This window comes from Macaca mulatta, chromosome 7 (genome assembly GCF_049350105.2).
Source record: "Macaca mulatta isolate MMU2019108-1 chromosome 7, T2T-MMU8v2.0, whole genome shotgun sequence".
NCBI classification, from domain to species: Eukaryota; Metazoa; Chordata; class Mammalia; order Primates; family Cercopithecidae; genus Macaca; species Macaca mulatta.
In genome coordinates, this window is record NC_133412.1 from 13,397,856 (window position 1) to 13,423,792 (window position 25,937).

Consider the following 25,937-nt stretch of genomic DNA (forward strand, 5'->3'; position numbering starts at 1 on the left):
TTAGGAATAGGGTTAGGAATAATGTAATGAGCTGTGAAACTCAGTCTGAAATCAAATTGGTTCCTCATTTTATTTAGAGGTTAAAGGTAACCTCTCCTTTAGTAGCTTACCAGGAAAAAAGGTGAACCTTTGGCGAAAAGAGACCACAACCTACCATTGCCTATAATTTCTAATTTGTGAAAGTCTGGCATTTAACAAATATTATTCGATATAAAAGGAAGATGACTCAAAGGAAAACTAGACAATAGAAACAGGTCCACAGCTGACCAAGGCACCAATTTAAACTAACATTGATGAATATGTCCAAGAAAATGCATGAACTGATAATGAATTTCACCAGACAAATAAAATATATAAAAAGAACTTAGCATTTTGAAAGTGAAAAATGCAATGACTGGAACTAAAAACATAGTATTCGAGTTTAATATCCAATTGGGCAAAGTAGAAGAGTATAAACTAGTAATTGAAGCATAAATCACAAAAAAGAGAAGGTTCAGAAAATGACAATAGAGACTATTGGGACATTCAAAAAAGGTCTAAAATATATGAAATCATAGTCCTAGAATGGTAGGAGAAAGGGAATGGGCAGAAGCAATTTTTGAAGAGATAATGGCTAAGTATTTCTCAAAATTAACAAAAGACATTAAGCTAATTCCATTAAGTACCGTTCCATTAAAGCTAAAGATTAAAGAAGTGATATTACTCCAAGAAGGATAAAATGCATAGAAAAACATTCCTATCAATATCTTAGTAGAACTGATGAAAAGCAAAGACAAAGACTTAAAAGCAGTTAAAGGGGTGAGGGGGAAGCACGTTCCTTTCCAAAGAGCGATAGTAAGACTCACAGTCGATTTCTCAACAGACATGGTGAAAACTTCCCCAAGACAACAGAATGGTTTCTAAAAATTACTGGAAAACAAAAATCTTTAAATTTAGAATTTCCTATCTGATAATAATAAACTCCAAACATAAAGCAAAAAGATATTCCTAGGTAAAAAAGGAAATACAGAGATATTTTGATACTAGTGTGACCACTTTTAAGTAAATACTAAATAGAGTACTTTAGGTCAAAAGAAAATGATCCTAACTTGAAATCCAAAAGTGCAGGAAGAAATAAAAACCATCAGAAAGTGTAAATATGTGGCATAATGGCTGTACAAAACCATCATGATGCCTTATGGGATTTAAAATGTATTTAGAATTAAAAGACTGACACCAAAAAGAACAGAAGCTAAGGTATTGTAAAGCTCTGGCACTGCCTGAAAAAATTGTCAAAAAAATACAAATTTATACATAAAGTGAGGCACACAGAAAACTAATATGATAGATAAAATATCACTAATTGTTTTCAGTGTAACTGGTGAATAATTGCTGAAGTGGATTAAAAGAAACAACTAAATATATATATATATATATGCAAGAGACGCACCTTAAATATAAGGATAAAAATAGAAAGTCAAAAACAGAAATACCATGAAAACACTAAATAAAAGAAGCTGGTGAAGGCTAAGTAGACCATAGACAAGAGACTTCACTAAAATTAAAAAAGGAATATTCTGCAATAATTAAAATGTCAGTCTATTAAGGACTAGAAAGCAATTCTGAATGTTTATGTATCTAATAACATAGTTTCAAAATACATATAATTAAAAGGAAGAAATAGAAAAATCTGCAGTCACACTAGAACGTGATCAGTATTTGATAAAATAAGCAAAGAATCCATATGAAACAACAAAACAAACAAAATTTACCTTATTGATATACATAGGACCTGTTCCTGAAGAATGGCAAAATATATATTATTTTCAAGTGCACATGGATTATCTACCAAAACTGCAAAACTGACCATATGCTGGGCCATAAAACAGGTCTTCAATAATTTCTTTTTCTTTTCTTTCTTTCTTTCTTTTTTTTTTTTGTTTGAGATGGAGTCTTGCTTTGTCTCCCAGGATGGAGTGCAGTGGTGCAATCTCAGCTCACTGCAACCTCCACCTCCTGTGTTCAAGCAATTCTCCTGCCTCAGCCTCCTGAGTAGCTGGGACTACAGGCCTGCACCACCACGCTTGGCTAATTTTTGTATTTTTAGTAGAGACGGGGTTTCACCATGTTGGCCAGGCTGGTCTCAAACTCCTGACCTCAGGTGATCCACCACCTCAGCCTCCCACAATGTTGGGATTACAGGTGTGAGCCACCACGCCTGGCGTCTTCAATAATTTCAAAGAATTAGAATTATACAGAGCATGTTTTCCGACCACAGGACAGTATCTGGGATAGCTTCTGGAGGAAGCTCAGTTGGATCCCTCTCAGAGTTGGTCACCACAGCAGTAGCTGTGCATGCAAGTAGTGTTAAGTGTTGGAGTGAATATCTATATTTGAGACTGCCAGTTAAAAAATGTAGTGTAGCTGGACTAACCTCAAGAACATGAAATACATACATGTACTCAAACACACACACACACACACCCGCCTCCCACACACACGCACACACTTGTCCTTAAAATATTTGTAGAGCCGGCAGAGTTTTGAAAGGTCCACCGAACTGCATGGATTCTTCCAGGCAGGTTAACCTTTTGTTTCTCTGCTTGTGTCCACTTTAGTGACCATATAAAGGAGGCTCTAGTAGCTAAGCTATGCTAAACATAATTAGAACTGGTGCTAAGTAGTATTATTCCTCTTGCCTTTTTTACTTAAATCATGTTTTCTCACTCTCTGTCCTGGTGGCTTGGAAAATATTTTTTAAAAGATAGGAAAAAAAGTCTAAGTGTTACTAGTTCGTAGGACAGACTGTGAGTCTTTCATCCCAGTTACATTCAATTTGAAAAAATTTTTGTTAATTTGCAGGGACCTCACCCTTCTCACATAGCTCATGTGAGTCTGCTCTCCAAATATCAGATATAGAATGAAGAAGACACAATATGAAAGTGGTATAATAAAATAACATTTAATATGATGAAAAACAGAGAAGCCGAGAGATTCTTTGGAGGGCGAGGGGGAATCAGGGAAAATATCATTTCAACTGAGCGAACGATTAGGACATTTGCAGAGGGATCTGGCCATGTAAATAGACAGAAGCTGCCCACAAGCAAGGGCACAGAGGTTGGACATACGCAACGCACACAAGGAGTTGGTGAGTTGTCTGCTGTGAGTACAGGGTAGAATAAAAGGAAGAGAATACTGAGTTCCAGTGTGGAAAGACATGGTTAATATGTTCACATGCTTGGACATTCTATTGCAAGCAGAAGGAAGGAAACAGTTTTTTGAGTGGAGAAGACTCATGATTGAATCAAAGTTTTCCAATAATGGGTAGATTTCAGAAAAGACGTAGGGGTTTAAATCTGAGGAGTGACAGTGGTAATGAACAGAATGGGGGATATTGGTGATCCAAGGCATTTTGAAGGTGGAGTAAGAAACTTGGTAATTACATATGATGAATGAGGGAAAAGAGTCAAGAATACTGCTAAAGTTTCTAACATGTCCTGCAGAGTAGATGGAGATACTGTTATCTAATGCGGAGAATCCAAGAGAAGGGTGAAGCCAGAAAAGGGGGTATCATAAAACGATCTTGTGTCACAAGAGCTACATGGTGGTAACCAAGAATTTTTAAGAGAGTAGTGGAATGATCTCTTCTAGATAAATTTTTCTCCAAAGCTTAATCAGCAATCATTAGAATGTTTTTAATATCAGATGAGGTTTATATGGAGATATACATGAAGTTTTGAAAAGGTCCAGAAGTGGTAATAGGATCAGGATGGTGGAGTGAAAAAGCCATTAGATTATAAATCAGAAGTCACAGATTACATTAGCTACCTGGGTGACTACTGATAAACGACTTGACTGTTTAGCTCTTCATTTCATACTTTGTAAAACGCAGGGCAACAGTGTTTCTCTTCCTCCCAATGTGTGTGAGGGTCAAGTGAGATCATGCATTTTTAGGCATAGTGAAAAATGCAAAGTGCAGCATGAGTGATTTGGGTAGCATTTTAATATGTCATTGGTGAGTTTGATAATTAAAAATTCTCGATTTGAAAATAATATCCTAAAACATATTCAAGGAAAGGATTTAAATTCTAAAAGGTTTAGTTACAGTGGGGGTTTTCTTTATCTCTTCTTTTTTACTTTTCAATTCCTGAATACAACAAATCTTGCCCTTGCCCAAATATTAAATCTATGAGGCTATAAATGTAACATTACACATGGTATGCATTATAAAAACAAACCCTGAAACATTTGTCTGGGGCAAAATAAAAGAAACTGAAAAATTGAAGATGTGAAGCATTTTTACTTAATGCAAGCTGTTCCCATTATTTCTTTTCCTTTTAATAAAGTTCACACTTTGTTGCTCTCTTGAAAACCAATTCTTCCTAAAGCTTCTCTCTTCATCTTTAATATGACTCTTCTCTGAAGCTCTCATTTCTACCCAGGCAGCATTATTACATATCTTACAAAATCGAGCATTAGAGATTAATTACATGTGAAGTACATCTGATGGCTCTGGGGTTTCTTTGGGTAGCAGTGAAGGCTACCCACTGGTGTAATAAAAGCAGCGTAAATTTAATTAAAATGTAGCTATTTCATTGGGTCTACTATGCAAGTAGGGCCTCTGGTTTTCTGTAAAATAATAAAAAATGATCTATAAAAACTTACAAAGTTAAAGTGGAAGGGACAAAATACTCTGACGTGAGTGATAGGCTGCCAGAGTGGCCCAAGACACAGGATAGAGAATGCTAACAGAGAAGATGAAGGCTCCCTATGTCCTCCCAATGCCTCCAGCCTCTTATCTGAGCACTTTGAGGCAGAGAAAAAACCAAGTTCACTTTTCTGCCCTCTCTTGGCTATTTACCCAGAAAACCCCAGGGGATTGTAAGCAACTACTAGGCTATACCATGGTGATTTATTGGCATTTTATTCTCCCAAATAGCTAAATGAGCCTTTCCACCCTTACTTCTCCCTGGTGCTACCCCAATATTCAATAAATTTGTATAGCAGAATGGTCAAGTTCTACATCAAAAGTCAGATCTGGGAATGCATCCACAGCTGATAAGCCTCATTGCATACCTCTTTGAGAAATAAGTCAGGGGCTTTTGATTGTTTGGAGAGGTAAGTTTCTGTGAAAGCCCCAGCAAGCTAGCTTGTCTCTCTTTTATTTTGGCTACTGGTAGTAAGTAGCCACAAGGTGAACTGAAATGGGAAAGCAGACATTCTACGAAGTGGGGTAGTTTTCCTTTGTTTTTACTACAGCTGTTGGCATACTTGTGGAAATGGTAAAGTCCTTAGAGTTATTCGCTGCAGTTCTTAATTCTCTATCTTTGGATATTTCATTTCTCAACTTTTTAATAATCTCAGTTACTCTCTGGGGGTAATTTCTAAGTGATCTATTATATCTCGAAAATTGGACAAGTTATTTTTAGAACATCTTAGTTAACACTGAATCAAGAGCTTTGATTTAGTTTTAAGATGACATATTTAGACCACAGAAAGATTACAGATACAGTTTTCTCTAAATGACATTTTAAAAATTCACACTGAGAATCTCTTAGTGCAACTTCATGTTTGTAAACGGTTACAAAAAGGCAGATCTTTCTCTCCCCCCAAAACATCACATATGGAAAAAATTAATTATATTTTTCTATTTAAAATAAAAAGGTAAAAAATTTTCAGACAATATGGCACAGTAAAATCACAATTTGTAATACCTCCTCTGCACAAACACATCAATGATAGGTAAAATATAAAAATAGAAGACCAAAAAACATAGCCAAGCTAAAACACACACACACACACAAAAGAAATAAAAAGTGAAAATTAAAATAAATGCAAAGTAGTGAAAGAGAGTCTGAACCCACAATTTTGCTGTCCTCCAAGTTAAGAAGCAGGTTGACAGTGAACACAGGTAACATTCTGCTACCTGGTAAACAAGACTGCTTAAACCAATGCTTTCTAGATTACAAAATAAGACTGAAAACAAGTTGCTAAATATTGCCAAAGGCTATGGCTTTTAACAAGTTGTAGGCTGGGAGTCAAATATGGACATATTCTTGCAACAAAGAAGTGGTCAAAGTAACCTAGCCGTGCACTGACTGGATCAATATTATCCCCAGCACTGTCAAGGGACAGCAGCCCGGGAAGGTCACTGTATGCTCTTGGTTTGGGATTCGGGACCTTAAGGCTGGATAAACACTATGCTAAAACATCTAAATCATACATAAAAGGAGAGAAAAAAGAAACAAGTGAAATTCCTATAACAAACCAGCCAAAACATGGAAGCAGCTAATGCTGTAACAAATATTGCCCTTATCTCCTTGCACTCACCACTTCAGTGCATGACATTGGTTTGACTTCTAACAACTGCCTTTCTTTGTCTTTGTTTTCCTATAGCCACTGAAGCATGCTTTGTCCACTGGTCTGGCATGCTAAAAGTGATGGAGAATTAATGCCCTTTGGAAGCAGCCTCACACTGACTAAAGGAAATTGGTGTATAAAGATTCCCTTGACCCTTGGGTGGGATAAGTCTGAGAGATCTGCTCTACAGAGGCTCCCAGAGTTTTCCTTGTGAGTTTCACCTCTAGTTACACACAAGAGTAACTGGCTTGGTGATCCATCTTTTACTGGCCGCTTTCCTTCCTTGTTTCCCCTCTCCATTCTCCTACTGGTGCTTTTGTTTCCTTCCAAATAAACTACCTGAACTTAGATTCTTTACCCAGGATCTGCTTAATAAAGAGCCCAATGTAATGCTGAGAAAGACAGACAAGAAAATCCGCAGATGGAACACACATTTTCTCAGGGAGAAATTAACGAGATGAAACAGTCTGACAAATCTTTAATATAAATGTATTTAGTGCCCAAATAAAAATGAAGAATAAGTTCTATTAAAGAAAAGCAAGCACTAATGGAAGAAAAATAGGCAGAAATGAAACAAGACCAAGAAGATATGAAACAAATCCAATTAGAAATCTTGGAAAGGACATACACAGTCTTTGAAATTCAAACACTCAAGAAAATGTAGTTTACTTGGTACTGGACAAAGTTGAAGAATAAGTCAGTGACATAAAAGAGGGATTGACCTGGAATATAGCATGCAAGATTTAAAAAAAAAAAAAAAAGTGAGAGTAGGGGATATAATGAAGCAATGGAAAATAGACTATGGGCTGTGCAGACCTACCTTTTATCACGTGATAGTTCCTAAAGAAGAGAATAGAGGAAATGGTGCAGAATAAATATTTGAAGACATCTGAACTTTTCAAGTATCCTAAGATCAAAAGTGGACTGAAGGTATCAAGGACAGCATATACAAAAATAGGAATGCAAACAAAAATAAATTGAGATACAGCTAAGTTAAACTATGAGACTACGTAAAAGAAATTATTTTAGAAGCTAATAGAAAAGATGAGTAACCCATACAAAAAAGTTATTTAGTCCGGCAGCAAACTTCTCATCAGAAATAATAGATGCCCGATGATAACGGAGAGATATCAAAATGCTGAGAGTGCTAAGTATCATGAAAGATAGTAAAAGATAAAAGTACCTGCAAAGTCCATGAGTGCGCAACAGTAACCAGAAACGGTATAGGCATAGTTTACAGCAAAAAATGTATAAGCCAAGAGTCATCAGTAAATGTTTTCTCCCCAAAGCCCGTTATTCCATAAATTGTCTGGTCTAAGAAGCACCATGAAGCAAGGTCCTGTCTCTTAACTTTTGCATATTTATTAGGAAGTTGGAGATAGGGAGTATGGCAAGAAATATCCAATCAACTCTGTAAAAATAGGCACTTCCTTCTTGGGAAAACTTTGTAAGAGAGGGTCATTTACATTTTATTCAGACCCTGTCGTCTTGCTCTCATGTGTCAGCTCTGCTAAGCTAACTCATTGCAAAGCAAGCACAAGGGAAAATGGAAAGAACCACTAAAGCCATACATGTAATCCATATTTGTGTCCCCTAAAAAAATGAAAAGATCTTTGAAAAATATAAAGACTAAGAAAGTTGCCATGACTCATATCCGCACTGCAGCACGTCAAGCCAAACACCCTGATTTACTCTCCTTCTGATATTCATTCATCTAAACATACTGATTAGCTTTTAAATGCATTGAAGCTGGTGAGAATCCTTAGAGGCCACAAGTAAGTACAATATGAACTCACAGAGGTAGGCAGAGCTCAGGAGCCAACCTTTACTCTGAGGGATTATTAACCCTGGGATATCGTGAGCTTCAGTTTCCATGTCCTTTTGGTTCCTGAAGAATAGGAAACAAAACGTGTCTCAGATGAAAAGTGTTATAGGAGACATCCCACACATATAGATCTGAGACCATGAAGTGCTACATTTTCAATGTAAAAGATAATAGGAAATAAATCGAACTGCTTTTACCCATCACCATGTGGAGACAAACCATTAAAAAGTTGGGAATGGATGCTAAGTGCTAACCTTTTAGCTACTCAGAAACCACGCTCAAATTTTTACCTTTATTTAACTTCCAAATGATAGTGGAAAGCAACATGCTGTCTATGTGATAAAACTAGATCTTGTATCATAGAAATCCCTTTAACCCTATTCTAAAAAAGCAGAGGTCCCAAGTCCCAAGTTGCTGGGTCCACCTTGGGGAATATGTTTGCCTTTTCCAGTTTAGTAATTATTCCATCTTTGAATCCTTTATCTTACAAATTTATAGTTTAGTTTCTAAAAGCACTTCTATAAAACATTATGGGAGGAAAGGTTGATAATTTTTAAAAATTGACTAATCTGCTCACAACACACATGCTCACAAATATATCTAGCAAAGCAAGGAAAAATGCATTTGGACTTGCAATTATTATGACACTAAAATTTTTTATTCCTTCTTCCATTACTCATTTCCCATTTCATTTTTCCTCTTTAAGGACTGTAGTTGAACGTGATTCTTTACCTACTGAGGTAACACAAACTTTTATTTCTCCTGAGTCGGAGCCCTTGGTAGTCTTGCCTGTATTGGGCCATCGCCGTTTTGATAACTTTTGTCACTTGATGGGATGGTATTGTGAGTAGCCACAGGGTATCCCCTGGGTTGCAGAAACACTCATTATGCCCCTGTTGTGTTACAACCAACCTATTTTTCCCTTGATAATCATTATTAATCACATCAGCCATTACAGTGAGAAAAAAAAATGACTAAAAATATGTGGTAAATATGTGGGTAAATCCAAATAAACATTGATTTTTTAAAAAATAAAATTTTCTTAGATTAAAAAAATACATGTAGACAGAATTGTAATGCTGATAATAAACTGGGAAATGATAAATATAGATAAAGTGTTTTAAGGTTCCTGCATTATCTGGGAAATGGGTAAATTTTAACTTGTGCATTCTAAAATTGTAGAAAATGGATTTCATAAATCAGTTCCCTAAAGCTGAAGGGTTGAAAAAGTGGAATAATAAAAAATAATCCAAAAGAAAAGTGGGATAGTAAAAAATAATCCAAACGAAGGCACAAAGAAAAAAAAAAGAGAAATGCAATAGAAAACCCAAATGAATGAAAACTATTATAATTACTATAAAATGTGATGACATTTAATTTAGTTAAATTCATTAATTTTCAAACTGGACTAAAATAATAAAAAGCTATATATTATTTACCAAAAATAAATCTAAAATATACAGATATAAATGTTTAATATGAAAGCATCAAAAAATACAGAAGGCATATAATAATCCAGAGAAAGCTTTTGTAACTATGCTAGTCAAACAAAATAGCTTTTAAGGCAAAAGCAGTATAAATGATAAAAGTTGAATTTAGCAGAAATATATAACAATTTAAACTTCATGAATGGAGTAACAAAAAGAAAAATAGTAATGCAAAATTTGACAGAACTGTAGAGAGAATCTGATAAATCTACCATCAGAGTAATATATTTTTAACATACATTTCTCAGTAATTAGCAGATAAAGTAGATCACAAAAAAATCAGATATAAATATAGAAGATTCGAACAAACCAAATTTGATTTAATACATGTATAAAGAATTTTTCATCACTCCAGTAGCAAGTAACTATTCCTTCCAAGCACATGTAAAACATTTATAAACTGATCACAAATACAGACATAAAGAAAGGCTTAACATATTTATTTGACTATACACAAGAAAGTTGAAACACATAAGACAATGTTACTAATGAAACAAAATCCAACCAAATCCACACCAAACATTTGGAAATTAAGAAGCATATTTCTCAGTACTTCATAGGTTAAAAAGATATCACAGTGGAAGTTAAAAACCTCTAGAACTGAATGATACTATTGTCTCAGGACCTTAGGGTGTTGCTTTTCCAGCTGGAACCCTTAGTGGCTGGTGAGGCCTTAGCCTGAGTTTTGTTTGGGCCTGCTGGGCTCATTACACCCACCCAGCCTGGCAGCCTTGCTTGCCTTGTGCTATCTGCCCAGATCCCATGCCTGCCAAGCACAATCCAGGCATGGAACAGCAAGGGGTGTGTGAGCGAGTGAGCACAAGGTCTAGCCACTGTGCACAGCCAGGTACGCCAGCTATTGCACTGGGTCAGGCAGCTCCAAGGGCCAGCACAGGTGCTGGTTCCATGCAAGCCTGTGGCTGGATAAGATGCATCGCAAGTAGCTTCTGCTGTGGATACTCTTGTCTAGAAGAGGGGAACACTGTGGTGCCCAGAAGCTTGGAGATACCATTAACTGCAGAGCCCCAAAGAGGATGTCACAGCCTTGGCTCAGGGAGTCCCTAGGTCTGGGCTCCCTGAAGGGCCACAGCTCTTTTCTCCTTCTCTTTGCCTGTAATGGTGTAAGGGTTGAGAAGGTGTTTAGCCCTGTTTGCGTTACAGCTCCTTCAGTCCAACCATTTGGCTGGCACCGAGTTCTTGTCCCACATCCAGGAAGAACGAGGTACAACTGGAGGATGAGCAAGGCAGACAGGAGCTCTACTGAGTGACAGAATAGCTCTCGGAGACTGAAGTGGGTAGCTTCTTTCTGCAGGCAGGTCGTCCTGATTAGTGTTCGGCTCTCAGTGAAGAGGAGACCAGGAGTGGGTAGCACCTTTCTGCAGCTAGTAGTCCCCACGTCTGTGTGAGTGTGACTGGGTCTGGGGCTTTTTATGGGCTCAGCAGAGAGGAAGTGCATGCTGACTGGTCCATGGGTGGCCATGGGCCTGCCCAGAAAAGGTAACATAAGTCATCACTCCAGGCTGCAGACTCTACCCAGACGACAGCCTGGCCCCAGGCTTCAGACCATCCCTGGCTTGAAGGTGGGGTTTCACCCCCGACCTGCCCCTTTCCACTCAGAAGCCTGTCTGCCTCCTGCTGCCATTGACATGTTGTCCATGGGACCCAGGCTCTTTGTGCTAAAGGGCAACTGCAGGCCCGCTCCAAGCCACCCTCAGCCCCACCTTGGACTTCCTCCTGTGCTCATCTGTGCCCAAAATCTGGAGGGTGCTGAGGAGGCAGGGGGCTGGCGTGTCAGTGCCACTCTGAGCATGCACCCAGCTGGGTTGTGACAGCACCCAGGCTTGGCCACAACTTTGCTTTGCTCTGGAGCAGGCACTGGGAGTTGGGAGAAGCCAGGCAATGGGAGCAGGCACTTTCAAGCCTGCAGGGGCAAGAGGTTTCCTGGGCACCCAAGAGTGCATTTTCCAAAGCTCATTTTCTCCTAATGCTAAGTTGCCAAATATTAACGTAAGTATTCAGTCAAAGCCAGATAAAATTGTCACAGAATGAATTTTGGGATACAACATTAAACATAAAATTTATTTGAAATATTTGTTTAAAATAGCAATTATATTTTTAAAAATTTTGGCAAGTTATATAAATTTGACATTATGTTGCAAGAACAGTAATCTTTCAGTATCAACTGCTGTGTTTCTCCTGTAGCTATGTAATGTATAGTTGTAATACCAAATATACTCCTTTCGCCTGGTATATTTAAAAATGTCACTAACCTCTTTATATCTGGGGTAGCTGAATATAATAAAAGAAAAAGGTTTTCATAAAATATTTTCTATTAGAAAATTTGTATTTGGGACTCAAACTTGGATAAATCTTAAAAAAAAAAAAAAAAAAGACCCTTGTATTTTTAGCAACTAAAATTAGTTTTGAGTCCCTAGCCATTACATTCACAAGTATTGTTTACGTTTTTAGCTTTCATAAACTAAAAGCTATATGAATTATTTTAAGTGTTATTGCAAGTGCATTTTAAAGGTCTGATTAGCAAGAAGAAAATGTCTCTAGCACATTATTTTCTTCGTCATATGCCCTATACATTTAACTACCGAAGCTATGCAAAGTTCTTGGCCTTCCAAGAAGATTTGTGTCTATTTCTATAACTCTAATATTTTTCCCACCAGCCTGATTGAATCCCAACATTCACAGGTAGTGATTGCTAGCATATAAGTCTCAAAGTAATCAATGTACGATTGATTAGCATTTAAAATTGTCTATAGTACATTTCCTAAATACTAAATATTTTTCTGTACACAAGTTGTAAAGAATTAAAAATGAAATATACAAAACAGTATTTATAGTAGCATAACAATGTAAATTACTTAAGAATGAATATACAAGCAAATTTAAGCTCCCTATGGAGAAAAATATAAACTTTATTGAAAGAAGGTATAAAAATGAAGAGAGACATCGTGTTCTGAGATCACAACACTCAATATTGTGAAGATGTCGATTCTCTCCAAATTGATCTATGGATTCAATTTAATCCCAATCAAAATGCCAACGGGGGGGGAGGGGTGTGTGTGTGAAAGAGAGAACACCGAGAGAGAACGCAAGAGAAAAAGACTTGGAGATACTTAAAAACTGATCTAAAGTTTATGGGGAAGAGTAAAGGAACAAAAATAGTACATTCCTCCTGAAGAAAAAGACTTGCTAGAGGAAGTGGTCTTAGCAGATATCCAATCTCAGACTAAGATTGTACTCTTTAAACAATGTACTACTTATTCAGGGACATATCAATTTAACAGAGTAGAAAATCTTAAAATGAAATAGAGAAGTAATCATTTCATTTATGGTTCAGTTAGTAGTGCAGGTAAGTGGGGGGACATACAGACTTTTGAATAAATGGCATTGAGACAATTGGTTATCCATATTGAAAAAAAGAAATTTGATCCCCATATGATCAGATAGCTGAAAGTCAACACCAGGTGAATTAAACGTTAACTTTTGAAGGCAAAACTATATAAATTTTAGAGGACAATAAAGGAGAATATATTTCTGTCCTCAGGTTAGAGAAAGATTTCTTAAGCAAGATGTCAAAAGTGCTAAATAAAAGGGAAAATGACATTTTCAACCATAAGAAAACAGAACCTCTGGGTCATCAGTGTATGCCAGTAAAAAGACTTGGAAAAAACATTTGTGGCACAGTAACAATCAAATGAGTAGAATCCAGAACATTTAAAGAATTCTAATTCATTATAAATTCATTAGAATCGTTAAGAGAAAGGCAATCAAATAAAAAATGCAAAAGACCTGAATAGACACTTCCCTAAACAACAACAACAAAAAAAACAGAAAGCCAACACACTTTATAAGTAACTAGAAAAATATAAGTCAAAAGCACACTCTCTAGACTGAGAAAAATTAGCTTAACAATAAAAATTCTGACTCTAATGTGGTTAATGAAAATTTCTATATACTCCTACTAGAAATATAAATTTTAAAAATTGAGGAAAAATTAAAAAACTGAATAGACAAATAAGCAAAAATATAAAGAGACAATTTTTAAAAAATATATTAAAATAGCCTTTAAGTATATGGAAAGATAGTCAATCACACTCATAAGAGAAAGCAATTAAAATCATACAGAGACACCATTTTTCACTTATCAGAGGAATAAAAATTAAAAAGTATAACACCACGTTCCATTAGACATGCTGTAGGGAAAACAGACACTCTTAAAATTTTCTGGTGGAGATATCAATATCCATTATGAAGAGGAATATGGCAATTGCTATCAAAACTTGCTATCTCTGATCCAGCAATGCCACTTCTGGAAATTTAGCCAAAAGATAGATACACCTCTGCATGTATATATAAACACATATACACAAACTACTTATTGAATATTGTTCGTAATTTGAAAATATTTATAAACAATGTGAATGCTATACATAGGGTAGTAGCTGAATAAATAACTGCAGCATTTCCATGGAATACTCTATATAACTCTATCAAAGAATGAGTAATAGCTGTATTATTTTATCTTATTATATTATGATAAGCAAATTTAAAAACCAACAAAAAAGTAATGCAAGAAAAAAATGAAATAAGATAATATGCAAAAGGAACAGCAAGTTAAAAACTACTGATATGATGTACTTCCACGGGCAGATGGAAATGAGCAGTATTGGCATGGAAAAAAAAATGAGAAAGTTGACAGGCCCCTCTCTGAATATGCTTAATGAAATAGTTCTAATTTTGGAACCATGTGAAAAGTATCTCATTAAAAATCATCAAAAAGAATGGGAGAAATTCCCTAAAATAAAATATAAATAGAACTAAATGAACCAAACTTGATTTCAGTTGAACAGCATAACTACAGTGAACAGGTGGGAGTGGACTAACACATTATTTTTGCAATGGCATTTGGATTAAATACCCTCGAGCTAAAGATAAAAAGAATTGTAAACAAATGAACTCTGATTGTAGTTTTCTTTTCCCCCACAAAGGTAAGAGTAAGCAATTTTGAAATTACTTTCTGTGTAATCTAGTAAAATAAGTAAATATATTGGGTATAATGAGAAACAGATTTCCCATTGTCCAAAAGAAATTTACAGATTTGGAAAGCAGGAAGACTAGAATGAGCCCTGTGGAAATGGATTGGAATTGGAGTTATCAGAATGAATTCATTATTACACTTATATATATGTATGTATGTGCATGTATTAATATGCATGTGTATATACATACAATATGCAAGTCTATTCAATATATGCATGTATAAAGACTCAGCCATATACATATATATGCATATATACCCACCAACACACATGTGTATTTATTTCTCTATCAATCGACATATATTCTATCCATTTATTGATCAATTGATCTATTACACATGTAGATTGATGTTGACATAGATATAGATATGTGTGGGTGGATACACATATAGAGAGGTGTATAGGTGGATATGTGTTTGTGTATGTATGTGTGCATGTGTATACATACATATATTTCCTAGCTCTGTTCACTGAGACATACACAGCAGCAATCAGTACCAATGAGCATACTCCACACCCAGATCTTGGTTTCTAAGTATCATCTTCCACTTAAGGAAGAGGTTCTCCTTGGGAAAATGGCTGATTCCAAAGCTGAGCAATTACAAAATGAGTGTGAAATATCTTGTGTTGTAGAATAAGAAAGTGCTCAAAAATGGTGGAGACATATCAGAAAAGCATATATGTGACACAGTTGAAACACATTACGTTTTCAGCATTTTAAAAATGGTTTTGCTACAAAAATTTCAGATTTCGAAGTATCATAAATCCAGACTATTCCCATTGTAACTCCTTCCACCTCTTAACAGCGGGGTATCGCCATGGGTCTGAGATCAGCGGAAGAACTGATGTGATTAACCCAGTAGAAATAGTTTCATTACCCAAATTTTGAAAACCAGAATTATGATTTTAGCATTACTGGAGATAAACTAGGAAACCATCCTTCCAAATTGATATACAAAACTACTGATGCCTCAGAATCACCTAGGGAGTTAGTTGGTTGGTTGGTTTTAATACAGATCCCATCCTTGAAATTCCTAGCATTCTTCACTAATGGCAATAACTCTCATTGCCCACGTTCCCCCTACACACATGCACATACACATTTCATAGGAAATGAGATTTAAGGAAGTTACTATAGTTGTCTAAGTTTACATCACTAATCCACGTCAGAGCCATAATCATCCGGAAAATCTGTAGAAAGTGAGAAAGAATTGCTTCCTTTGCTTGAAGCTATTACCATGAGACTTACTAGGTCACCACTGCTAACAACACTTCTTTTGTTTTCTCACTCATATGCCAATAGAGAAAGCTACCAAGGGTGAAGAAGGAGATGAGAATGAGCTGATAGAGAAAGGAATTTGGAGATGACTGTGTCTTGGGCACATAACTTTTATCTCACACATAAATTCCCAATATGAGAAACCCTGAGAAACAGGCCACTCTCCCCTTCACAGTTGCGTGCCCTTGAACAGTTATTTGACTTCCTCACACCCACTTCCATGGTCTGAAAAGATGTTTAACAACACCCATCTCACCCCCTCAAAGTCAAAAAGTGACTAACATTTATTAGGTGCTTAGAAAAAAAGTGAATTTTCTCTTTACCTTCCGCTACCCTACTCCAATAACTTTATGTCAATATGAGCTTTGAAAAGTGGCGTTTTGAAGAGTGTCTAAAACTAAAGCATCAAGAAAGTAGCGTAAACTTTAAAATACTGAACATCTCCTCCAGATTTCAAAAGTTTGTTTTGTCTCCACGTCTCTTACCATTTCCCTAAACCAGACTCTTTTCGGCATTTGAAAGCCAACAAATACATGAATATGCCCAAAGTATGACTCATAAATTGTAATATATACTATGTTCCTTGAGTATGGACAAAAAAGGGGGTTATTACATTACATAAGCACCACTATTTGTATTTCCCTGAAACCTAAGAAATTCTGATTTTTCTGAGACCTCCTTAATTTATATAGGTCATTACTATATGGCTGGGAGCACCAGAAAAAAAAAAGAAACAACCTACAAAAAAAAATTTACAGTCAGATTCAAAGTGTTTATTACAGAAACTTCTCAGTAAAGAATCATTTACAAAAAAGACAGCGCTACCTTAGTCCTCTTTACGATAATAAGATTATTTCCCTCAGCCAAGCTAATAAGTTAATACCATCAATATTTCCCCCTGTTCACATTAGATTAAAGTATCCTTATCTTCCAATTAACCTGCAATTATGTGCCTTAATATCTGACATTCTCCTGGATTTTGGCTAATCCATACAATGCCAATATTTAAAGATAAGGTCCCCAGGTCAATCAGCTAGAAACCATTCCCAGAAGTTGATGCTAATCAAATTTGTTCATGCAGTTCAGCGAGTATATTGCTATGATAAGTTTTAGAACAGATGTTTGACATTGAAGAAAGCTCTTTATGGTAGAATTTAAATCCCTTTTGTTCAGTAATGACAAAGGTTTTTAAAATATACTTTTTGGGGGTGACAATTAAGGCACATCAAAAACAATCAAAACAGCAGCCTCCTTATAGCCTTCTTAAGTATAACATTTCTTAGCCTCTCAATGTAGCCCCTGATGAAAGCACAGCATGAGGAATGGACAAAATTATGATCTTGCCTGAGAAATTAGCCTTAAGCACTGGTTAATAAAGGCAAATAGAATTTTACAAACCAACGTATCAACTTGGCAAGGTTATTTTATTGCTTTTTGCACCAAAGTAAAGTAGATTGATATAATTACCTCCCTTATATTCTTATTTAATTCATTTTTTAAAATCTCGGTTGATGATAGGAGATCTAAAAATTAGAACAGATTGAATCTCACTATTCTTTTAGCGTGAAGCTGCTTGATCTTTGATTAAACAGGTTTGTTTCCTGAAAGATTTCCAAATACCTTGTACTCCCCACTCTTAGGATTTTCCACACACAAAAAATTGATTTCTCCAGAATGTTTCTATTTTTAAATGAATGCTACACAATACGCAGGCACACACATATGTAAATACACACACATGTGGACCTGCAGGTGCACGCCCACATGGACTTCTTTCCTCAATGTCCAAAGTCGTCATTCCTATTGAACCAGCCACTTGAAGGTTTAACCATTGAAAAATTAAGCACAAAACAGTTGCATTTAAGTGTTTATCTTACCTAATTAAAAACTGGAAAACTAAGAAACACAAAATAATTGTCTGGAAAAGGGTCTTCCCACAAAGCTCTAAAATATTTTTGAAATGAGGCTTTTGATTAATTATTAATTTTTTTATTTAAAGAATTTTCCCATTCCATTCTTATTTCATAATAACCAATACTGCTAAACATATAAACCACTATGATGACACTCAAGTAGGCATATTCCTTTGGCCTCTGTAGCCTAAACCTTTTGAATATATTTAGAGAATGATCTCATATTTAAATATTGTGTTTGTTAAGCAGAAAGTTTTCTGATACAGTTATTTTTCATCATCATTTTAATGTGATATAATTATGTAAATCTTGACTGCATAGTAGATCACCATAAAATTATTAACAGGCTATAATCAAAGCCCCTTACAACATCCACTAATACAAATTATGGTATTGTCCCTTGCAGTCTATCCCTTCAGACCACATGTGAACTAAAGTTTCCCTGTATGATTCATCTGCTTTCAACTAGGTCTGAAATGCTACAATAAAGGAATATTTCAGTAGCAATTTTCATTGTGACTCCCCATGGTGAAAATCAAATCCAACTTTCCACTAAACAAGTTCACTAAACAAGAACTCTTTACCCCTTCACTCTCTCCTTTACAGATCCTGAACCAAACCTACTTAACTGTGAAGTTGTCAGAATGTATGTTAAAGTGCTGTTCCAATAGGACATCTGTGAAAAGTTACGATAGGCTGTATCAATTAAAAACTCATGACCACAGGTCACAATATTTTACTTACAGGTAGAGTTAAAGCTGATCTTTCCTGTTAAGTCTATTAACATTAAAAGACTTTCCTTTTAATGATGCAAGTGCCTATCTCTACACCAAGCAAATTTACTGCTAGCTTATATGTTAAGAAAATCTCAGAATAAGGGTGAAACTTACATCATTAGTAAAAACAAATCTTGTAAAACACAGTCTTGTAAATGAGCTGTAGCTTTAAAAACATACCATTGCCTATTCCAAAAAAGGACCTTCCCGAGATCAGAGGCCTATTAAAAACCAGAAATGTTAGACATCTGTTGCTGTGTTGCATGAAGGCAAAGACAGAGATATATTAGTACCATATGTGAAGGAATATGATTCCAAAATCCAGCTTCGCTGGTATTTCCCAAAATAAGTTGCCAGGTTTTTAGAATAAATAAAATCAAAGATAAGTGACTTAAAAAAAGAAACCTCATCTTAAAAATGAAGCAATCCTTTATCAAAAAACATATATCTTGATATATATATAACATGTTAGAGCAATCGTTTTCAAGTGGCTCCTTGAAGGAGATCACAATGATAGGTGTAGTACAACCTATATTCAAAGAGAAACATGACAGAAAATTCTTTCAGGAAAAAGTAAGTCCTAGATCTAATGTTTGAGGGTGAGGGGAGTTGAGAACCAAAGCTGAAATTGTATCTCATTTTGTTTGTTATGATACTAGCAGGGTCTGATATTTTTAAAGTTCAAGGGTCATCACCATTTGCCCTGTTATGGGTCAATAGATGGAGTACCATTTACAAGCTATAGGGTTGACTGTGACTGAGACTCTGGTGGTGGGGTAGGGGGTGGGTGAATGCCAAAGGAAAGCCCACAGGTCTGAGGACTAGGGTCCGTTCTTTTGACAGAATAACTGCATTATCAATTCTTTCAGGACAGAGCAGGAAAAATAGCCTTCCCAATTCACGAATGAAGGTGGATTGGTGGGGGTGGGAGTCACATTTAGTAGTCAGAATTGGATTTTAAGGAAAAAACCAACAACAGTTGAATTAGTTTGGCAGTGCTCAAAATGAGGAAGTAGCTAAGGCACTATCTAATTTAGGAGAGCTCACTAACCTTGTAAAGCATTGATTAATCTAACTAATCTTGTGTAATCACATTGTTTCTGAAGTAATAACTAAGCCTATCTTTAAGAGAAGAGAGGGTGCCTTCCTTAATCAGTTTATAGCTATCATTTCCAAGCAAGAGAATAGTCTTAAGGGGCAAACATCTCAGCAACTAGATACAGTAACTAGATCTAGAGTCAGTAGAAGCAAGAAGTCTATACTCATGAAATTAAAGCCAATATATTACCAAAGGACCCTCTTCTGAAGATGAGAAACAAAAGGAAGAACCTCTATGTTCCTGGGTGGTGTAAATAAAGTCTCTCAGAAGAGAAAGTGAAGGTCTCTTGAGGAAGTTTATGTCCTCAGGACTTTATAACTATCCCAAGTATTCCTCGTACTGTCATTGGGAAACTTGTAAGAGAAACTACTTGTGAAGAATTTACAAAAGAGTTACAGATACAGTGTTTAATGCTGATTCCCCATGTTTATGAGATTGCCATCTTCTAATGCCTAAGTTTCCATTCATTCACAAAGGAAAAGAAAAATAAACTTTAATTAGAGTTCAGTGTAGCCATATGTATCTGGAAGGTAACAACGATAAGAGAGAGAAGAGATGGACCTACTCTTTGATTAATTTTATGTGGGTTTTCTTGGCATGTTGCATGGGGTACGAGTCAGCTTTCTCGGTTACACTGAGGTAACAAAATCTTCAAATCTCAGAAGCTTACAACAACAACAGCAACAGTTTAACAATTGCTTAAGTTGAATAATGGCTGGAAAGACAGCTGACTATTTCAGCTGAACTGTTCTGCTTAGAGGTTGATTTTCTTTCCCAGTCCTGCTGAAGGAGCACCTTCTCTCTGCAAAATGCCTTCTTTTGCTAGAGGACTACCAGAACCATGCATTGGCTGCTGACACGTCATTGTCCAGGTAAGTCATATGGCCAATCCTGACATCTGGTGAGAAATACGCTACCCAACTCCCTGTCCCCCGCAATAGGCACTATGGATCACTTGGAAATGGACAAGATGGATACTATTTTCACAGGAAGTATAGAGAAGGTTTGGGGATTATAATACAATCTACCACAAATGGAAACTTTGAATGGGATCCAGAAAGGATAATCTTGACTTTCTTATCAATTAGTCAAAGAAATTTCTAAGACAGATGACTCCTACATACACTAAAGATAAATAGAATTGTTTATTGGACATAATCTATTAAATATTTTAATTGGGGGTATATATGGATTGGGTAAAAAAACAAAAAGATATCATGAACAACTTTTGTTTTTCATGTTTTAAAAGAAAGAAAACACGTTAAGGAATCAACAAATAAATTGTTCCTGCTTTTGAAAATATGTCATTCAAATGGTGGCTCTGAAACTGGAGATGTACAGAAGAAACATCAGATAAGTTTCAGTCACCAAGCCAGGCTACTGACTTAACCTAGTCATACTGCCTAGCCATACAAAGTCTACCTAGTAGGTTAGGATAATATTAAGATATTAAAATATATAATAAAAATCTAACTACTTAGAATCTGAGTTGCTACATCAAATAAACCATTACATTTTACTCCAAATTTCAGGTAAAAAATAAACAAAAAAATAGTAAAACAAATATGTTGAAATGGCTGGCATATTTTCTTAGTTTACTATAGATTCACCTAAATGTCTTCTACCTACACTGAACTAGATGGTGACCTAGAGGTGCTAAAAAAAATTCCCCAAAGATGAAAATAAATCACATGTTCAATCTATATTATTTTTGCAAAGGAAATTAAGTATGACTCTGTTTTAGAAAATTTGAAACCAAATGTTTAAATTAAGAATTGTTTTTAATAGTTAATCAGAAAATTCAGTAAACTACTTCATTCTCTGATTTCTAGTCAATTTGATTGTCTGTTTATAAAATATGAAGAAGTTAGCTTATATTCAAACAAGTATGAAAGGGATTTTATTTATTTATTTATATCAGTCATTTGGCCATTCCTTATTTACAAAGCTCTTTAAGAGTTTCCTAACCTGTTAGCCTCAGTTTCCTCTTGTAAATAAAGGATTATAATGTACTTATGAACATTAAATAAAATAGTTATACAAAGATTTAGAATAGTACCTAGCACCAAGCAAATGCTTAATAAAGGCAGTTATTGTTTCATAATTTATTTCTCCTTTCACCAAATATTACAAACGGGTCCTGCAGTCAACCAGGTCACTGGTTGGGAGAGGAGTGTGCATAGTGGAATAAACAGAGAACTTGAGTCAAGTATAAGAGAACTTTTGATTCTCTATGAAATTATATTTTCTAAAGCCTCCTTCTTAATGGCATACCATGTCTTAATTTGGGCAACTGATCTTTTCTCAATTTTAGCTAAAATGTAAAAATAAAATAAAAATTATTAGAAAAACATGCTAAATAGTTCTAAGTAAAAACTAAATCTATTGTATAAATACCACTTTAAAATAATCCCTTAGCCCCCTTCTGAGTAGATAACTGTTTCTAAACTGTACTACTTCAAGAGATGTTTATTTTCATTATGAGAGATAAAGTAAACACAAGCATTGAAATGCAAATACATTTAACCAAAATTTTAAGAAGCATATTTTTATGTCTGAAGTGATTCTTCTCTGATCTATATTTTAATTGATGGCTTAAGTTAAGTACCTACCTGCTTTTGTTGGAGGTATAGCCAGAGAAATTCAGAATGGATAAGGAATCAGTCTTTCCTTTAGAAGGCTAGCAATCTAGTCAAAGGGCTAACTTTGGTATATAATTTGCTAACTAGAGTAGAACATTAAGCCACTTGCAGTTCTCTGAACCTCTCATGTACTTTTACAGCCAGTGATGTCCTGTTTCACTGGCTGTCTGAAAATAAACAAAACAGCCCTGATTTATAGTATTTGCCAGTGTCTACGGTATAAATTCTCCCAGCATGGTTGATTTCAAGTTATCAACAGTCTTAACAACTGGATCTTAAAATTCTTGAGCATTTCTTGAATGACCCTTAAGTAAAGCAGCACAAGCCAGTTCAGCAGCCCAGTGTTCCACCAACATGGCCTGGGCATTTAACCTGTTGTAAAATGACTTTTTTCTTCTGACCTGCTAATTTCTACACAAATTTTAAGCTCCAACTCATGCCATTTGCTTCAGGAAGTCTTTCTCAAATCACTTAGTCTAAGAATTTGCTTTTCATTCTTTCTTATTTCTCCCCCAGGAATTTGGACTTACCACAGTATTTGTCACACCATGTGATGAGCACCTGTGTGCTTATTTGCTTCTATCAGGGAGTTATTAAACAACTTAAGTCAGAATCTGTGACTTCTCTCTATTTCCTTACTGTTTGACACAAGTCCTTGTTGTGAAGACAAAAATCAACACATGCATGAAAACAAATACCATAGCAGAAATACTACATGCCCTGAGAGTTCAAATGAGAGAGAGAAAAATATTGATTAAGAAACCTGTTAGATGATTTGTAATGGCATGTGAAGATAAGCTTGAAAATGGGTGGATTTTCAATCAGGAGAAACTGGAAGATGGGGAGAATATTCCATGTGGAGAAAACAGTGTAAACACAAAGTTCAGGAACAAAACTGGAGAGCATGTTCAATGGAAAAATGGATCATGCAATAAGGAAGGAGTGTCAGTTACAGGCTGAAAAAAATAGTGGGAAGTTAGTCTGGTTGAGGATGTAGAGCTGAGGATTCTGAAGGCCTGCATAAAGAAGCTGTGTTTAATTTGGCAAAAAATGGAGAATTATTGAAGGTGTAGAAAAACTCAAATTTTCCCTCTGAAGGTTTTAGTCTAAGTCTGTTGAAATGAATAGAAAATAGACAAATTAGCAGGGAAAAAAAAACCCATGCAATTTAATTAAAGTGTATTAGCATGGGAGAATTACAGAAGACTGATTACCCAATAACCCAACAAGGTTTAGATGCTTATATACCCTTCTTCATAGGGGAGCAGGGAGATGGAAACTGTAAGCAATTATTTTGAGGAGTAATATATGATTATTAGAGAAAATGAATGGACATGAAAGAAAACAACATGTAAATGATTCTCTTTGGAGTTTAAATGAGTCCAAGAAGCAGACATTGTCCTGTTAAAAAGTCTATTTGTGTGCATTCTTCAGTCTTCTTTTCTTCTCTAGATAATGAAATTTCAAGGAGTGAATAAAAGGCAATTGTGTTCTTTTTGGCATTTCCAGTCTTAAGATAGATAAGGGAATATCAGAGTACAATCTCTTCCAGTTTCTTCTGAACTTCAAGGGCCTTTAAAACAATCAGAAGAAGAATAATGGGTCAGCACTGGCAGACATATGCTCAGGCCAAACAAGCAGCCTTGTGCCCATATACGGGGCCTGGGAAATGCCCCATGAACCATCCCCAGCAGACTCACCTCCAGGCCAGCCAAGAAACTTCCACCTGCATCCCAGGCCTTAGAAGCAGCCCCATAGGCCACCCATTAGACATGCCACCAGGCCAGAGGAGCAGCATTGCATCTGCATCCTGGACCTGAGAAAAAGCCTCATAGGCCGCCTCTGGCAAACATGCCCCCAGACTGGCTGAGCAGCCAGTACACATTCCCCGGGCCCGAGAAACAACCCTGTGGGCCACTCCTGGCAGGCATGTCCAGGGTATCCAAGCAACTATGTGTGCATGTACTTGGCCAGAGTAACAATCCCATGGCCCCAACCCCAGCAAGATACACTCCAAGTTAGCCAACCCACTGTGTGCATGAATGCACTCCTGACTTGAGAAACAGTCCAGGAAAGCTATGCTACCAGCACTACAAATTCTCAGCTTGGCCACTGAGACACTAGCAAATGTTACTATTGTGAATTACAGCTGAAAAAACTATACTACTATATCCAAGCAGAACAAAGGCTAACACATCCCAACATATTTATATTTCAAGACCCATTCATGTGAATAAGGCTTTCCCTATGAAACCTATTCTATAAAATTGAAAGAGGTAGCCTTTCCACCAGTTGCATAGAAATTAAAGTAGAGACATATTAAGCATTCAAAAGGAAGGAAACATGATACTTTCAAAGGAAAACAATAATTTTCTCATAACAGACCCCAGTCACGATATATATGACATGCCAGAAAAAGGATCCAAAAAAGTTTCTTCAGGAAACTCAGTGAGATACAAGAGAATTCAGATAGACAATCCAATGAAATCAGGAAAATGATTCATGATATGAGTGAGAAATTTAACAAAGAGATGGATATTATAAAAAAGAACCAAACAGAAATCCTAGGCCTGAAGAATTCAATGAATCAAGTAAAAAATACAATTGAGGGCTTTCACAACAGACTAGACCAAGCAGAAGAAAGAAGTTCAGAACTTGAAGATAAGTCTTTTGAAATAACTCAAGCAGACAATAAATAAATAAATAAATAAATAAATAAACAAATAAAAATAATAAGTATGAGGAAAACCTTCAGGATTTGTGGGACACCATTAAAAGAATGAATATTCATATTATGGGTGTCTAGAAGAAGAGAAAAGGTGTACAAAACATATTTAATGAAATAACAGCTGAAAACCTCACGAATTTTGAGAGAGAGATGAACAATCATGTCCAGGAATTTAAAAGAACTCCAAGTAGATTCAACCCAAACAAGTCCTCTCAAGGTAAACTATGGTCAAATTGTCAAACATAAATGACAAAGAATTCTAAAAGCAGCAAGAGAAAACATCAAATAATATATAAGGGAATCCCCATTAGACTAATAGAGGATTTATCAGCAGAAACCTCATAGACAAGAAGTAAATGTTTTAACATATTTAAAGTACTGAAAGAAAAACTACTGGCAGCCAAGGATATTATACCCAGCAAATGAAAGAGAAATACAATCTTTCACCAGCAAAAACTAAGGAAATTTGTCACTGCTAGACCACCTTACAAGAAATGCTCAAGGGATTCTTATGTCTAAAAGTGAAAAGATTATCACCACCAACTTTAAAACATTCAAAACTATAAAACTCACCAGTAGATCTGATATAAAAGGAGAAAGAGAAAGGAATAAAATCTTATCACTAGAGAAAACCACCCAACAATAAAATTAAACAATAAGAGAGAAAGTAAGGAATAAAGGATATACAAAACAAACAAAAATTGTCAATAAAATGACAGGAGTAAATTCTCACCTACCAATAATAACCTTTAATGTAAACAGATTAAATTCCCCATTTAAAGATACAGATTGGCT

The 25,937-nt window shown here is 35.7% G+C and overlaps 1 long non-coding RNA gene across 1 annotated transcript in view; it reads right to left on the reverse strand.

Moving 5' to 3' along the window:
- Positions 1 to 22,583, reverse strand: part of LOC106999128 (uncharacterized) — a 69,390-nt gene extending 46,807 nt beyond the window's left edge. Inside the window, exons 1-2 of the long non-coding RNA XR_001445827.3 lie at positions 22,385 to 22,583; positions 8,136 to 8,227 (exon numbers count right to left, since the gene is read on the reverse strand). This is a non-coding gene — a long non-coding RNA (uncharacterized LOC106999128). The remainder of the gene's footprint in view (positions 1 to 8,135; positions 8,228 to 22,384) is intronic.
- Positions 22,584 to 25,937: the final 3,354 nt, after the last annotated feature.